Below are 12207 nucleotides of genomic sequence, written 5' to 3'. Positions count from 1 at the left end.
AGATCTCAAGGGTTTGAAGTAATAGATAGGATTCCACATGGTTCTTTCCCACCAAAAGAGGGTGTTTACTTTCTCTTATTTGGTAACTGCTTGAGTCACTAGAGCAGAAAGGAAGACAGAGAAACAAAAGCAAGGAAGGAGGAAGAAGAGGGTGGAAGGATGGAAAGAAAAGTGGTTGGGGGTCCTGGGGGCTCTGGATTGGCTCAGAGGTGGAGAAGAATGAAAACCCCTAAAGAACTGGCCGCTAATTCTCTCAACCCCGGGTGCCCACTAAACCCAATCCAAGAAAATGAGGTACAGATGGTGAAATGGATTTAGCCTAGCAACGTTACTTGGTAAAAGAAGAACACAAGCAACTTTTGTTTCCTCACATGATAGAAGTTAGATCTATTCCCTGTGAAGAATGAGAGGAGAAGACCCTTAACCTGGGCTGCAGTCTGACTCTGCTGCTCTCCAGCTGGGTGACCTTGGACAAGCCACTCTGAATTATTCTTCACCTACAACACATTGGCAGTAATATTACTTTTCATTCCTAATTCATACAGTTGCCTTGAGGACCAATTGAAATAATTTATTATATGTTCTTTCAGCAAGATTTATCAGGTATCTGCTGTAAAAAGATGGACAAACTCCTGCCTCATGAAGCTTACATTCTAGGTATATTCTAAGTATATTTCAGTGTATGTTGCAATGTATGAAATATATATATATATATGCACATTTATACACACATATGTATATACACACATCCATACATGCTGTTCAGCATAGTAATATACAGACATATTTTATTCTGTAAAGATAGTCATTGTGTTACTCTCACATGTGGTAGAAATTAATAAGAGCATCTTCTTGTGGACCCATGTACGATGTGTATATGTGTGTAGATATGTGAATGATACATTTAATTGAGCGGCATGTGTGGATGGTTGGCATGTCACTTCCCTGACAGTTGGCTGCATCGAGCTTACCTCTATTCATTTAAGTTTTCCAACATATAACAGATGCTGCCAGAAAAAGAACACCTTAGGAAGAGGAGCAGGAACATTTGTAGGTAACCCAACTGAAGATATTTTTAACTGCTTCTGTCAGTTTCAATAGAATATTCACACCCAGACAGGTTCATTGCTTTCAGACTCACTGAGGGGGATGCTGTAGACTGCTTTTCTTTAGCTGGGACATTGCCTTTCTAAAAGGCAAGAAAATCACCGCTATAGTTAATATCTGAATAAAATATACTCAGAATTTGCTCTTGCCAGAAACTGCAGGGTTTCTGGAAAAGGATCAAGATTCTCTTTTAGCCTTCTTGCCGTCATCCCTTCCTATTCCAGTTTTGTTCAGATAGTTTACCACAAGATCGGGGCAGCCAAGGTCAGGGGCAATGGAAGTTCATTAACCTCCAGAACAGTCACCCTGGACCTGACCCCAGCTGTTGGGAGTGATGAGCTAGAGGAGGGGAGAGATGATCGTGTCAGGGATGGAGATTTGTCAAATGAAAAATAGTTCTGTAAATTATTTTTATTTCCATTTTGTAGAAATGAGAGTGAAAGTTCTGGTTAAAGGTCTTAGAGAGGTGATTGCGAAGACATACATTCTTACAATTACTTTTCTTTAATTGTATTTATTTTTCAACAGAGAGAGAGACAGCGAGAGAGGGAACACAAGCAGGGGGAGTGGGAGAGGGAGACGTAGGCTTCCCATGGAGCAGGGAGCCCGATGCGGGGCTCAGTCCCAGGACCCTGGGATCATGACCTGAGCCGAAGGCAGATGCTTGACGACTGAGCCACCCAGGCGCCCTACTGTTACTTTTCTTTTGAGACGTTCTATTCCTGAATGGTGTGATGTAGCCCTATGGTGCTTGTTGAATGGCCTTGTAAATTTGCTCCCTGAAAGCACTTTTCTTACCCATCCAATTTCCACGACCACATCTCTCCCTGGACACCAAAGAGAGAAAATCAATGTGAAAAACGGGAGGAACGGAATGCTTAGAATGAAGTGTAGCATTGATTTTATTTCATTCTGTGTAATCCCGTCTGTATTACTACTACTAATTGTGCTAATAATCGGTAGCACTTAGTGAATGCTGCGTGCCAGACATTCGTTAATTGCTTTACATGCTTTATTTTAATTAGTTCATTCAAACAACCCCATGGGGTAGATTTGAGTAGTATTCCCACTTTGCAGTTGAGGGAACAAGCTTAAAGAATGCAATAGCTTGCCCAAGCCACCCAGCTGGAGAGTGTGAAAGCCAGGATTTGAAGCCATGACTTAATTCCAGGGTGTTAATCACTCAGCCATTCCGCCTTGCCTTAAATTTCCTCTTCAGCCTCTTTCCTGGCACTACAGGACTCTTCTTCCTTTCTTTCTTTCCACCCCACGCCTCACCTGCAGTCCCTCACTCCCATCAGATAATTAAAGAACCAAATGGTAATGTTAACTGAAAACAACAATCTGAAAAAAAAAGTAAAATCGAAAGCACACAGAACATCAGTATTTTTTCTTACTCTTCTAAGTTTACAGACACGTATGTGCCAGTTTCATGATGGCTCAAGACAAAGCCAGTCGTTCAGGTAGCCTGCATCGAGCCTGGAGTGGGCCTAAATCGTAACACTTCTTGTACATCCTCAAAGCAGATTTCAGGCACGAAAGAGAACTGGCGCTTTATTGGCGGGCTGGTTTCTAAAGGCTTTGCTCTTGCCAAGAACGGCACTGCCAGGTGATTGCAGGCCATTGCTGGTCTATGGCAACCGAAGTCACAGGGCTCTTCGTTGCCTCCCAAGAAGAAAGACAGCAAATATCTGAAGATGTACATGAAAAAAATTCCAACTTGATTAAATGAAGTAGAAAACAAAGAGTTGAGTGATGCTTCCAGAAAGGTTTGCAAAAGTAAAAAGGGCACATATAAATGACTGAAAAAAAAAAAAGGAATAAAACACCCCAAAGAAAAGTCTCCGTATTTATTATGATTAGTGTCTTGAGTGTTTTTTTAAAGCAGTAGCTCCATTGGCTGGGAGTGCTTCAGCTTGTTCCAGTGGGATTGGGGTGATCTAAGAAAGGGAAGGACTTCATGTTTCAGAGTTGGATGGGGGTGTAAAGAGCATGGCTCCAGTTGAGGGAATGAGCAAAAACAACATGAATTTACAATGCGCTAATCCTACATACAGCCCCTACCCAGATGCCAGGCTTCAATTAAATCAGCATGGAAAATTTTGGTTTGCTCAGTTCACTGCAACTCATCTGTGTGGGGCATTTAAAGTATATGTCTGGCAGATGTATTAGGACTATTATTAAGTTATTTGGTGAATATATAAAATCTATTTTTAAAAAAACTGATACTTAATATTTTTGCCAGCAATTCACATATTATCCACTAAACTGGAGTGGAGACATGGTATTATGTCCTTTACAAGCTCTTTCCCCTCATAGACTCAGCCAGAGGTCTTTCCACAAGTATAACGATGGCCTCCAGGCTCTGCTGTAGAAGCCTGCTCCTTCTTGCCTGCCTCTCTGCTTTTGCCAACTTCTATTTTGGATTCTTGTCTTGTTCTCCACCTTGGTGTTGATGCTGTAGATGTTTTCTTGCTTTCTGGACCACCTTCACTTAGAGAATACATTTCAGTTACCATTTGCTCTTGCTTCACAGTTGAAGGTCAGCTCTACGCACTCCCCAAATCAGACAAAGTTCCTTCGACCCAAATCTAAGGCAGAAACCTGGCCTGTCTCTCCCACTCAAATAGGAGAAGAAGTTGCACTATTACACGATGCTTAAAATGGGGAGTCTATATGAAAGTGCTATGTACCAATATAGGCCCAATTTTCATTTATTCCTTACCTATAGAGTGGGCCCAAGAATCCCTTTCTCCCTAAAATCACAGATAGAGTTCTCTTTTCTTTCTCCTCCTTCATCCCCCTTTCCATTCCCCTTGCACTGCAAACTCCATTGGCCTGGATCTCCTCTGAGGGGATGTCTGGTATTGTGTCTTTTTGTCTTGGAAAGAAAAAAAGTGTGAGAAACAGTTTCTCTCAAAGGCAGCCCTCTCAGTGGTTTACGTTCCAGGCCAGAGGCAGATTCGTCTATGTACTATGAGCATGTGAACCAGAATAACATCTTCCCATGACTGAGTGTTAAAGTACTTTTCTAACTTACTGAGTCATCACCAGGAATAATAGTTCGCTACCAATGTGACTTCTTTACTTGAGGACACGGACGATGCTAAAGATTATTTCCAAGTAGCTTCTGAGCACTTCCCATTATACTTAACTGCTGGCACATCAGAAAATGTTCACTCCCTTTCTCTCCTTTCATTTATCTTTTTCTTATTTTCTCATTCATTTCCCCTCCTCTCCTTCCATTTTTCTTCCTTTTGCCAATTTTCATCTTTTCTCCTTTCCTTCCCATGCCTCCCTTCTCCCGGTGGCCCTCTGGCTTGGAGAGGTTCCTGAGGTCTTCTGTCTAGACCCGTGCTGTCCACTCTGGCAGCCACCAGCCCCTTGTGGCTACGGAGCACTGGACACATGGCTAGTCTGAACTGAGATGAGCTTTGAGAGTGAAGTGCACACTAGCCTTCAAAGATTTAGTATGAATAAAGAATGGAAAATATCTCACCAATAATTTTCATGAAAATTATGTGTTAAAATGATATTTTAGATATGTTGGGTTAAGTAATATATATTAAAAGTAATTTTGACTATTTCTGATTACTGTTTTGTGGCTGCCAGAAAATTCAAAAATTTAATTTAAAAATTTTAAAATTTCTATATGTGACTTACACTTTGTTTCTATTATAAAGTGCTGACCTAGACTATTTGTGGGTAGTTTTTTTTGGTAGTAGGAGAATGATCTGTATATTTGAAAGGCAGCAGATTGCATTGCCCAATCATTGGCAAACATAACTTTTTTTTTGGCTTATACAGACCTGGAGATGGAAAAAGATGCAACATTATTCTCCAAAATAGTGTCTTATCTTTTATTTTTTTGAGAAAGGTAGATACATGTCCACTACAATATTTTCTCATTCAATCTTTGGTATATTCTCCCAGCTCTGAAGATTTTATTGAGCTTTACTAACTGTAGTATGTATTAGAAGAGCAATATAAATACTGCTTATCCTAAACTACGTGTGTCTACCCAGTAGGGTACCATACTGTCCATCCCTTGGGAATACTTCTAAGTTAAAACTGAAACAACAGTTGGACACAGCCAACAGCTAGTGGCTTTATCTAAGTTGCAGCTGCTTTGACAGGTCAGAGAGTATCAAATTGTAAATCTGTGTGGTGATATAAACAATAAACCAGTATGGAGAAAAAAAAGTACAGTTAGATCGACTGACATATGTTTCAATTTTTCTTAAAAACCCAGATTGCTAGATCAAGAGCAGTAAGATTTAAGTGGAACCAGTCTCAGAAATATACTTTATAGCAATTGAGATAGTCAAATGTCTTTGCCACTGTCTAGTTGGGTGAACTAGGTCAAGTCACAGAATTTAACTCCATTGTGCTGTATGTCTATTTATAAATATTTATTTACTTTTTTAAATGGAGGTAATACCTGTTTGAGGAGAACAATGGATGGAGAAAAATACATAAATCATCAACAACAGCAATTCAAGGAGGAAGGAAATGATCACTAAGTAGAAATGCAAGCAGTGAACCATAAACTTTCAATTTGTTGTCTGGAAAAGCAAGTTTGTAAACTACTGATCTAGAATAATAAGCAGGTGAGAATCAAAAAGAATATTCGAGTATGTGTGTTGGGGAGGAGGGTGGGTGATGGAGGTGGTTAATAAGGGAAGGGTAGCTTTTCCAGGTGTAAAACAGATTGTAAAGCAAACATAATTAAGGCACAGTAGACCTTCAAGAACATGGAAATCACTGGAACAAATAAATGGCCCAGAAATTTGTCAAAGACAGTTCAGTAGGGAACAAATAGACTTTTTAGCCAGGGGTGCTTCAACAACTGGATATCAACATGCAAAAGAGTGAAGTGGGACCTATACCTCACATCATATACAAAAAGTAACTAAAAATGGAGCTTAGACCTAAATGAAAGAGCTATAAGTATAGAACTCTTCGAAGAAAACATAGGCATAATCTTTGTCACTGTGGATTTGGCAAGAGTTTAAAGAAATGACACTAAAAGCACAAGCAACTAAAGAAAAACATAGGTAAATCGGTCTTCATTAAAGAAACAACAACACCCCTTTTGCACCTCAAAAGACATCATCAAGAAGGTGAAAAGAAAACCCACAGATTGGGAGGAAATAAAGGACTGGCAGCCAGAATATTATAAATAAATTTTTTGACTCAAATACAAAAGGTCAAATAGTCTAATTAAAAAATGAGTAGAGGATTTGCATAGACATTTCTCCAAAGAACGTAGGCAAGTGGCCAATAAGCACATGTAAAGGTATTCAACATCATTAGTCATTAGAGAAATACAAATTAAAACCACAATGAAATACAACTTCACATCCACTTGCATGGCTATAATAAAAAAAGATAGATAATAACAAGTGTTGATGAGGATGTGGAGTAATTGGAACTCTTATACATTGCTGGTGGGATTGTAAAATGATAGTTGCTTTGTATACAGTTTGGCAGTTCCTTGAAAAGTTAAGCCATATGATCTAGACATTCTACTCCTTGGTATATACCCAAGAGAAAAAATATCTATATGTCTATATATATACACACACATAGAGACCTGTACACAAATGTTTATAGTTGTATTATTTATGATAGCCAAAAAAGTAGAAGTAACTCAAATGTCCATCCACTAATAAATGGATGAGCAAAATGTGTATACATACATTAGAATCTTTTTAAAATATATTTTTTAAAAGATTGTATTTATTTATTTGACAGAGAGAGAGAGCGAGCACAAGTAGGCAGATTGGCAGGCAGAGGGAGAGGGAGAAGCAGACTTCCTGCTGAGCAGAGCCCAGGCTCAATTCCAGGACCCTGTGATCATGACCTGAGCCTAAGGCAGATGCTTAGCCGACTGAGCCACTCAGGCACCCCTACATATATTAGAATCTTATTTGGTCATAAAAAGTACTGATACATGCAACAACATGGATGAACACTGGAAGCAAGTGAAATAAATCAGTCATAAAAGGCCACATTTTGTATGATTCCTTTTACATGAAATATCCAGAAGTGGCAAATTCATGGAGACAGAAAGTAGATGAGTGGTTGCCTGAGGCTAGGGAAGGGGAGGATGGTGAGTGACTGCTGACAGTAGGTGGTTTCCTTTTGGGATAATGAAAATATTCTGGAATTAGGTTGTGATGATGGTTGTGCAATTCTGAATGTACAAAGCCCACTCAGTTGTACACTTCAGTGTGAATTATGTTTCAATAAACTCACTATTAAAAATTAGTTCATATAAATGGCTTTAATATATAATTAAGGCATTAAGAACAGTGAGGAAAGATTATTTAATAAATGGCATGGGGACCATTCTACTTTACAATTTTGAGAAGGCAATAAATTTACATCTACACTGTGCTTCAAAATAAATTTCAGGGGGATTAAAGATTTAAACATCAAAATTGAATCATGGAAAAAGCAGAACAAAAAAGTAGAAATAAATATTTATTGGGTATTTATATATGGAGATAAAATAAATTTCTATAGTTAGAAACAAAAGAAGAAACCACAAATTAAACACCTGGGTGGCTCAGTCATGAAGCGTCTGCTTTCGGCTCAGGTCATGATCCCAGGGTCCTAGGATCGAGCTCCACATCAGGCTCCCTGCTCAGCGGGAAGCCTGCTTCTCCCTCTCCCACTCCCCCTGCTTGTGTTCCCTCTCTCGCTGTGTCTCTGTCAAATAAATAAATAAAATCTTAAAAAAAAATAAAAGGCTTTATGCTGTGGTTGTGCAGAAAAAAGAAATATCCATTCAGTCTAGGGCAAGGAAATAATAAGGGGCAATGTAAACAAAATGTGAAAAAATATGCATCCATTCATGTAATCAAAGGTGTGTGCCTTAATAATTACCTGTTCTTCATCTATTAAATTAGCAAACATTATAAGTCTTAAAGATGATGTGAAGGAAGGGTGAAAGTGGTATATTCTCAAGCATAGACAATCAATGTAAGACAGATTAATATCAAATGATAATTCTGTCACTTATAAGCTATGCAATCTTGGGTAACTAACACAATCCGGAATTTGTATTATTAACTATAAAATGGTGATAATTCCTACCTTATAGCATTGATACGAGGACTAATATTATGTGCAAAGAATCTAGCTGAGTGCTTGGCATGTAATAACTATTCAACAAACAGTAACTATTATAATATTACTGTTGGTATAATAAATTAAGAAAGAAAAAAATTCAGCATTAAGTAACAAGACCATAAGCAGTTAGTTAAAAATAAAATGTTTATATTAATTAATCCAATAATTTTACTTCTGGCAAGATAAATCCTAAGGAAATAATCACTAATACTGTTTTTATGGCATTATTTAGAATAGGAAATAATGTCCCATTAGAAGAATGGTTAAGTAAATTATGATTCCACTTGCTGGGTGGAAGGATGTGACTGCCATAAAGAATGATAACTGTGAAGACTATGGAGCTTCCTTTTATAAAAAAATGATGCTTCTGTGCATAAACAACAATCTACGGAGTGAAAAGGCAACCTATGGAGTGGGAGAAAATATTTGCAAGTCATATATCTGATAAAGGATTAATATCCAGAAAATATTAAGAATTCCTATAAACTCCACAACAACAGTAGAAAAACAACCTGATTAAAAAGTGGACAAAAGACTTGAATAGACATTTCTCCAAAGAGGAGAAAGTGGACAAAAGAACTGAAAGCAGAATCTTGAAGAGATATTTACACTCCCCATATTTGTTGCATCTTTAATCACAATAGCCAGGACGTGGACACAACCTAAATGTTCATCAACTGATGAATGGATAAAGAAAATGTGATATATGTACATGCAATAGAATATTACTCAGCTTTAAAAAGGAAGAAAATCCTGTCACATGCTACAACCTGGATGAACCATGAGGATATTATGTTACGTGAAATAAGCCAGGCACAAAAAAGCATGTGCTGTATGATTCTACTTTTATGAGGTATCTAAAGTAGTCAAATTCATAGAAACAGAAAGTAAAATGGTGGTTGTCAGGGGCTGGGGAAGGGAGAAATGGGGAGTTGTTGAAGGGATATAGAGTCTCAGTTTGGCAAGATGACAAAGTTCTGTCACAACAGTGTGAATGTAACTTAACACTACTCAAGCATACACTTAAAAATGGTTAAAATGGTAAATTTTATATTATGTGTTTTTTACCACAATTTAAACAATTTTGTAAGATAGTAAATATGAATTGAGTACTTGTCACTGTGCTGGGTGCTGCACCCAGAGGGAAGGTGACTTTGGGGAAATAAAGGCCACATGGTGCAGACAGGGCCATTTGGAAGGAGCAAGCAGAAGCCGTCTAAAATTTTAAAGCAAGGATAGAGGATGATTCCATTTACATTTAAAAATAGAAAATAAATTTCAGTGTGGAAAATGGATTCGATGAATATAAAATTATTCACTACAACTATGCAAAAATATGCATACGAAGGAAAAAACTAAAGGGCATTAGCTTATGGGTGTCTGTTTCCCTTCATTTAAAGAAATTCTTGTTCTTGTCTTCTCTAACCCATAAAGGGTGTACCCAACAGAGCCACACAATTTGAAATTTATAACAGAATTCTATACCTTTCTCTTGCTTGGCTTACCCCTCCAGTCATGCCAATTAAAGAGCAGTTCAGAGGCTCAGTGTCTCCTGTGCTGCCACCTAGTGGTAACTTCCAAGCTGTCAACAGGGATTAAGATTATGCCCATAACATTTTGTTTCATGTCAAATAATCACAGCCCAATCTAGGAATATGGTTGACATTATTCTAGTAAATAACCTTAAAGTATGTCTCTATATACTAGTCTTGATTGCAAGTGGTTGGTGGATGAGCCTTGTGATCTCTTTAAATCCCTTCCATCTTTCTTTTATGTGGTTTAAATTGGAGAAAAAAAATTTTTTTTTTAAATCTGGAAATTTTATATTAACATGGCACATTCACAATAAGAAATTCTGTTTGTTAGGGTTTTAAAAATGTCAATATTTAGTAATGAAAGGACACTAGAGATTTTATAAAAGTAATGATTTTTTTAGATCAAGATATCATGGCTAAATTTTTTAAATTGGCAAATTTGATATTTTCTTTGCCAACTTGTTATTTTGCAGTTAGAAACTTCCTAAAGTGTATGATCAGATAATCCTCAGGGACCAAAAATGGTATACTTGGAGATTCAAAAAAAAATATTTTATTATAAGAAAATCTGTGGCACTTGCTAATTAATAATTTTTAAATATGAAAGAAAGTAAGGATTTTATCCCATAATTTAAAACTATGTTATAATTAATAGGAAATGTTAATTTTTTTTCAGAAGAAAAAATAGACCTTACACATCAAACTGATGTAAGATATTTCAAAATCTTACCTTATGCATCTGGGATTTTTTTCCCCCTTTCCTTTTCTTGTTTATCAGTTGTAAAAACTATGTAGCAAACTTTTCTACTTTTTAAATTCCCAAAGAATGTCTCAGTTTATGAATGAATCCGTATTTTACAAACAAACAAACAAAACAGAGAGAGGATTTGGGTTCAGATTGTCTGCTTCCAATTCTGACTATGACCTTTCTAGATACATATTGCTTGGACAAATGAGTCTAACGGTTCTTGTCTGCAAAATGGGGTAAAAACCCTACTGACCTGTAGGGATTTTGAAGGATTAAATGAAATAATGCATGCAAGGCACTTATAATACCTGGTTTGTAAGAAATGCTTAAGCAATCTTAGCTAACATTATTACAAATGAAGAGAGTCTATCCTAATGAAATAGGTCAATAATTATCAAAGCAGCATTACTCAAAAATCTTCCACCACATCAGTGGTGTGATTTCTTTAAAGCTTTGTTGTCTGTATGTTGAATAATTGACACTTAACTCCAGTAACTTTTATTTAGGAGTTGTTATTTTGAAGAAATGATGATCACATATGGATACCAGAGTCTCTTCTTCCTTAGAGATCCATCCTGGAACAGAGTGTTCAGAATAGAGACAAGAAAATGAGCTTGACTGAGAATAAGACCTGTTATAGAGTTTTAATTAAAAGGGCATAATAATTCAAATATTACATAAAGTTTATTCCTACTCCAAAATATTTAAAATAACTTCTTGTACATCAGTGCCTTTTAAGTAAAGTTTTAATAGCTCTTGAATTAAGCAATATATGGTTAAAATTTAAAAGTCATTTTAATAAACAAGGCTTCCAAATGCCATTTGAGGTTTTTTAAAGCATTGATTGTTGCTCACCATGTTGTTTAACTGGGGAAACAGAACAACTGGAGAATCTTTTATGATGTAACGTGCCAGAAGTAAAAATATGTACAGTATAAATTAAGTACAGAAATCAGAGGGATGCAGAGAAGAGCTTTGAGTTAGGAGTGGAGTAAGGAGATCAGACAAGATCGGGCGCGTTCAGTGGAGTAAGGAAGTCATCTATGGAATGTTCTGGAAGGTGCGATGTTGACAAAGTTCTGGATTGTTGGAGACATTGTCATGGACTGTCTTTCAATTAGCAATAATCGCGCCTCGGATAAACCTCACTGGCTACGATACTGTCACTGTGCAAAGCTTGTCATGGACTGTCTTGTACTGAGTGAGACTCTGACCAAGGGTCAGGCTGGTCAGGGTAGTCTTGGTGGATGGAAAAGTTGGCATCTCTGCTGGACCCTGAGAAACAGGGGACGGTGGTCAAGGTATCCAAGCAGGAGAGATGGAATGGGCAAAAATGCAGAATTTGAAATATACCTGGTGTGGTTTGGCCAAAGAAAGAATGCCTGGATGGTGCCTCTGCTAAACATTAGAATTAAATCTCAGATCCCAGTGTGCTGACCTAGCCTCTGTGCTCCTGAGTCAAGGAGGCACTGCTTGTGAAGAGAGCTGCTCTATTCCACTTATTTAGTCATGTTTACTTAATTTACTAAAGAACATGATGTAATCCTTGCCTCAAGAATCTTGGTAGTGACAGCTATGTGAACTTGCAATTACAGAGCAGTGTGGTAAGTGCTCAATAGGCTTTATAGCAGAATGCTTAGAGCAAGGGTTTGGCCTTATCTGGACCTGCATTCTCAC

General features: G+C 37.4%; 1 non-coding gene across 1 annotated transcript; it reads right to left on the bottom strand.

Moving 5' to 3' along the window:
* Window positions 1-11568: 11568 nt before the first annotated feature.
* Window positions 11569-11708, bottom strand: LOC123324913. The gene has a single exon (XR_006540098.1). It is a non-coding gene; the product is annotated as a U4 spliceosomal RNA (small nuclear RNA).
* Window positions 11709-12207: the final 499 nt, after the last annotated feature.

Source organism: Neomonachus schauinslandi, chromosome 5, assembly GCF_002201575.2.
Source record: "Neomonachus schauinslandi chromosome 5, ASM220157v2, whole genome shotgun sequence".
NCBI lineage: Eukaryota > Metazoa > Chordata > Mammalia > Carnivora > Phocidae > Neomonachus > Neomonachus schauinslandi.
The sequence above is the reverse complement of the archived record's forward strand: the minus strand, read 5'-3'. Positions and strand labels throughout refer to the sequence as shown.